Genomic DNA, 6000 nt, shown 5'->3' with positions numbered 1-6000 from the left:
AGAGGTATTGTTCCATGTTTATGGTATAAAATTCTGGATGAAAATTTAACATGACCATACAAAAAACTATTGTTCAAAATTTACTGCATACTGTGGGTAAGACTTCCATTTCTGGTCATTATCAAGAGAGTACAGTAATAATTTTTGAGAGTCATGGGCAACATGATGAATGATAAGGTGTCATGAGTAATGATATAACCAGGAGTAAAATAAATAGTATAGAAGAACTACATCTTTATTGTTTCAATATAAAAAGTTTCCAAGGAGCCATGGTATTGTGTTAATAGTGTTACTATGTTTTCTCCTGGTAGGAGATATGAAATTAGCCAGGAAAGCATACTTGACAATAAAGAACATGAAGAAAACATGGAGGGGGAAGTAGGAAATAGGTGAAAGGGATTAAGAGGTACAAGCCCATAATCCTATTCAGTAAGCTGTATTGCCTCTCATTGTAAAATTGACATATATTGTTAATGTAATTTTGTAAATGTGTGTGTGTGTGTGTGTGTGTGTGTGTGTGTGTTAATTTAATAAAATCTTTGAAAGAAAAGGGCAGTTGTACCTGACTTTAAGCGCTAGGGACGTGTAAAATGGTGGGGAAGAAGGTGAGTAGATAGCAATAGATTATGCATTCCAGAAATTGGGAAGTAGGATGTGGCAGAGTTAAAGCGGAGATAGAAAGCAGCCTGAATTCCTCAGCGGAGGGCAAGGGAGAAGAGAACAAAGGAGAGAGCAAGCTGGGAATGACCTGGGGCCCTTGGTCTAAATTCAACCTTAGGAGAGTCACTGTTTTCCCAACAAACAGAGATAAACATGGCTTTCCTGAGGTCATTTTTTCTGTATCTCACACCTTTCCTTGTCTACTTTTACAACCTCAATACCTCATTCTGATCTCAAATGCACTGACCTTGTTCGGCCCAGTGGTTATGAGAACATGCAGGTCACAGGAATGAAACACATTAAAATCCATACCATCACTTAGAAGTGTGTGTATTTAATACCCCATTTAAGATTCAAGAGGAGCCTTTTCACTTCCCAGATCTCATTTGCATATCCATTGACACCTGAAGGACAGGAATAAAGAAAATTGAGTTTTCTTTTTCCAATCTCAGTATTATGGGTTATTATTACCGTCAACTGGCAAGAAAAAAAAACTAAAAAATACAGCTTGCAGTATTCTTTAATATCAATTCAGCCCCTTCTAACTTTGGAAAGCATTGATAACAATAACAAGAGTATTAGAACCTTTATTCTTTTCAAATTAAATTTCACTTTGCATAATAACTCAGTAAGATGGTAATGCAGACCTTATCAGTCTCATTTTACAGATAAGAAAACTGAAACCCAGACTAACTTAGTTTCCTCAAAGAACTATCATAGATGCTTCATTCTTGGAAGTAATTAGCTCTTTCCATATCACTGTGGACCTTCAGTCTGAGTTTCAGATCAATTACTTCAGTATTTCCCAGCATTCTAATGTCCACATGCTTCTATTCTCTTACCATTTCCGAGTCCCAAACACTTGGCCAGCCTCTTCATCTACTTTCCCTGGTCCTGCTTCTGTCCTGTAGCATAGGTAGAAAAGGTATCACACTTGTATAACAGTTGCTTATTTACTACATTGACTCCTGTATGGCTGTTCACAACTGATGATCCAAATCTTTTCTTCATCCTTAAGGCATTGATATACCTTTTTTCCTTGCCTTATGGTGATGGTTTTCAAATAGGTCAACACATTCTTTGAGACTTCTCCCTTCAAGAGGTGGAGTCTAATTCTCCTCCCCTTCAGTGTGGGCTGGACTTAATGACTTGCTCCTAATAAATACAGTAAAGTGGAAATGATGAAGACCAGGGAGACTTTATCATAAAAAGCACTGTGGCATCCTCTCTGCTCTCTCTCAGATCACTCATGACCAGCTGTCATGTCAGGAGGACACTCAAGCAGCTCTGTGGAAAGGCCCAGGTGGTGAGGAACTAAGGCCTTTTGCCAACAACTAGCAAGGAATTGAGGCATCCTGCCAGTAGCCATCTAAGTGAGGCTTCTTAAAAGCAGTCAAGATTTCTGGTGACTGGAGCCCCAGGCAGTAGATTTACTGCAACCTCTTGAGAGACCCTAAGCCAGAAGAACCCAGCTAAGCCTGTCCCAGATTCCTGACTCTTAGAAACTGTAAGATAATAAAGTTTTTGTTTGTTTCAAGCCTCAGAGTTTTGGGTAGTTTGTTAGGCAGAAATATATAACTAATACTCTTACTCAATCCTTTCCTGATTGCAGCTGACAATGTGACAAAATTTGAGGGTTTCACAGCTTGGGCACATGAGGGCATTATCCCTTAGTGTAAAGAGGGAGCTAAATGGTGAGGAGATCCCATGGAAGGACTAGGCACATGACACTATTAGTGTTTTAAAACACTCATTCTAGCTGATTAGTGGCAAATGGATTGGAAGGGAACAAGAATGACATCCAAGAAGGGAGTCAGGCTATCAGAACAGAACAAAGGGCTTGGATGGGAGTGGCAACTTGTGAAGATGGAGTGAAGCACATGGATACTTTCACCGAATGAAGAAGTTTGCGTTTTGTGTATGTAGAGGACTGGGGCGGGGAAAACAATCTGGCTTCTGTCTGAAATCACTTTCTTCAGGGCACCAATGCCTTATAACTGCTCAATCTAAAAATGGCCTTCTTCTAATCTTTCTCCTTGAAACTACTACTTACTTTGGCCACGCTCCAGCACTACTTGGCTCTCCTTCACCTTTTCCTTCACTGTTCCATTTCCGCCTTTCTTCTTGATTCCTCCATAGCTATCAGCAGTAACGCATCCTCTCTTTTACTCAGGTTAAAACTTGGAGTTATTCTCAACCCTTCTCTCTCTCTTCTTTCTTCAACAACTATGTGTCAAGTCCTTAGTAGGCACCAGATTCTATGTTAAACATTAGAGATGTGCTTGTGCAAATCGGTATCGCCCCAGTCTCTATGGAGTTGTCACTCTAGTGGGAAAGACAGACATCAAACAATCAATCACATAAGTGAATATACACAGGGAGTATAGGGGTTTCTTTCCAGTCCAACTGTCTCTACTTTAATTTTTTAATAACTTTATTTAGGTATAACTGACGTATAATAAACTACATATATTTAAAGTTTACAATTTCATGAGTTTGGACATGAAATCATCATCATAATCAGGATAATGGACCTATCTATTATCCTCCCCCTAAACTTCTTCATGCTCCTTCATAATCTTTCCTGCCTTTACCCTCCCTTATCCCTAGGCAACCACTGATCTGCTTTCTATCATTGTAATTAGTTTGAAATTTCTAGACTTTTATATAAGTGTATTCATACCGTATGGCCATATTGTTTGGTCTCTTTTAATCAGCATAATTATTTGAGATTTACCCATCATTATAGTATCATAGTTCTTTCTGTTCTTTTTTTATCCCATTGTATGGATTACCATAATTTATTTATCCACTTACCTGGTGATGGGCATTGAGATCTCTTCCAGTCTTTTGCTATTCCAAAGTGCTAAGAACATTTGTGTGCCAGTCTTTGTGTGCTCATGTGTTTCCTTTGGAGTAAAGATCTAGAATTAGAATGACTGCATCACATGGTAGGTGTATGTTTAACTTTTTAAGAAACTGCTAAACTGTTTTCCAAAGTGGTCGTGCCATTTTACACTCCCAACAGCAATATATGAGAGGTCCAGTTTCTTTCTTTCTTTCTTTTTTTGTTAATGTTTATTTATTTTTGACAGAGAGAGATAGACAGAGCATGAGCAGGGGAGGGGCAGAGAGAGGGGGAGGCACAGAATCCGAAGCAGGCTCCAGGCTCTGAGCTGTCAGCACAGAGCCCGACAAGGGGCTCGAACTCACAAACCGTGAGATCATGACCTGAGCTAAAGTCGGACGCTCAACGAACTGAGCCACCCAGGTGCCCCTGAGAGGTCCAGTTTCTATACATCATCACCAACGCTCAGATCAGAGTTTTTAATTTTAGGTGTGTAGTGGTATCTCATTGTGGTCTTAATTTGCATTAATTAATGCAAATTAATGATACTGAATTAATGATTAGTTAATGCAAATTAATGATACTAATGATACTGAATATCTTTTCATGGTGTTTATTTATCATCCATATATTTTTAAAAATTTTTAAAAATGTTTTTATTTATTTTTGAGATAGAGAGACAGAGCGTGAGCAGGGGAGGGACAGAGAGAGGGGGAGACACAGAATCTGAAGCAGGCTTTAGGCTCCCAGCTGTCAGCACAGAGCCTGACACAGGGCTTGAACTCATGGACTGTGAGATCATGACCTCAGCCGAAGTCGGACGCTTAACTGACTGAGCCACCCAGGCGCCCCTATCATCCATATGTTTAGTTTAGTGATCTGTTTAAATTTTTTGCCCATGTTTTTAAAAAATGGGCTGTTTGTTTTCTAATTATTGATTTTTTAGAGTTATTTATATTTTCTGGATACAAGTCCTTTGTCAGATATGTGACTTGCAATATTTTCTCCTGGTTTGTGGCTTGTTTTTACTTCTCCTAACAATGCCTTTTGGGGCACCTGTCTGGCTCAGTCAGTGGAGTATGCAGCTCTTGGTCTTGGGGTTGTGAGTTTGAGCCTCATGTTGGGTGCAGAGATTACTTAAAAATAACAAAATCTTAAAAACAAGCAAACAAATAAACAAACAATGCCTTTCAAAGAGCATTAGTTCTTAACTTTGATGAAGCCAAATATGTCAATTCATTCTTTTACAGATCGTGTTTTTGGAATCATAGCTAATAAATTTTGCCTCACCCAGGTCACAGAAAAGGGCAAACAATAGCCTGAAGGAGCTTACTAACAGCACCAAGACCAAAGACTAAACCAGCCACTGGGGCAGGCATTGGGAACAGTGGGTGGGGAAGGAGGAAAAGGCCCAGTTGCAGATGATAAGACTTTGGGTGGATTTCAGGCTAGCAGAGTGGTGGGTATGATTAGTTAGCATTCAGCATATATTCCTATCTCCTTCTGATATGCAGAAGCTGAAAAGCTAAGGATTATGTTTGTCAGAATGCCTCCTAGCCAGTCAGATGTATTTGGATGAGGTTTAGAAGGCAGAAGTGAGACAAAGGCCATTGTACTGCTGCTTTGACTATTTCTCCTGGTCATGGAGATGTGATATATTTGTATAGCAGTGATTCAGTGACATCTCTAGCTTTGTAAATATTGAGAGGTGGTTGCATCAGAGTGTAGCAGCAGCAATGTCCTGATCATAGCTTCCAGATCCCTGGATCACACTTGTAGGTGTTCTTAAACCTAGTCATCAGTGGAGACCTCCAGATACACCACTCTCCCGACTGGGGCAGAGATAGCAGCTTTCTTGGCAGAGTTTCAGCCTCCAAGACTGGGCTCCTCTAGACTTTCCAGTTGATTTTGTAAGCACCTATCTCCTAGTATCCTTACAATACTTGGAGGGATTTTTGTTCTCTTTGTTGAACCCTGAGTGATACAAGCAGACAGATTGTATCTGGGAGGAGTGATAAAGAATAAAGGGACTGCCATTGTGTGGGAAGATTGTGACAATATATGAAGTCATTCATTTGTTCAGTGAGCATGTAACAGACATGAAGTGGGTGGTATTGCTAGGTACTAGGAATATCTACCTGCCCGGAAGGAGCTTACACAATTTGATGATTTCATGATATGATGATGGAGATATGTTGAGACACTATGTGCTCACAGACATGTTCTCAATTAAATGTGGAAGTCATAAAAGAGGTGACCTGTAAGCTTTGTTTTAATGGATGAGTAGGAATTAGCAAGCAAAGAGGGAGGGAAAGAGCATTCTGTCTGTAAAAGGGTAAATTATTAAGAAATACTTTTAAATATCTGTGTTCACACCCCACCCCTTCCCAGGAAAGGGAAGAAAGGAAATGCGTATTTCTCAAGACTTTAGAGGAGGAGGCTAGGGGTAATGTGGGAACTTCTTCAGTGGAAAGGGCACAGGTGGAGGCATG

At 39.9% G+C, this 6000-nt stretch overlaps 1 long non-coding RNA gene across 1 annotated transcript; it reads right to left on the bottom strand.

Moving 5' to 3' along the window:
• Positions 1 to 1006: 1006 nt before the first annotated feature.
• Positions 1007 to 3648, bottom strand: LOC132660327 (uncharacterized). The gene is made up of 4 exons (XR_009601718.2): positions 3478 to 3648; positions 2714 to 2985; positions 1503 to 1565; positions 1007 to 1064 (listed from the first exon to the last, which is right to left on the bottom strand). It is a non-coding gene; the product is annotated as an uncharacterized LOC132660327 (long non-coding RNA).
• Positions 3649 to 6000: the final 2352 nt, after the last annotated feature.

The sequence above is a fragment of the Panthera onca genome, chromosome B4 (genome assembly GCF_046562875.1).
Source record: "Panthera onca isolate mPanOnc1 chromosome B4, mPanOnc1 haplotype 2, whole genome shotgun sequence".
NCBI lineage: Eukaryota > Metazoa > Chordata > Mammalia > Carnivora > Felidae > Panthera > Panthera onca.
Note: the sequence above shows the minus strand (reverse complement) of the source record. Positions and strands in the feature narration are given on the sequence as shown.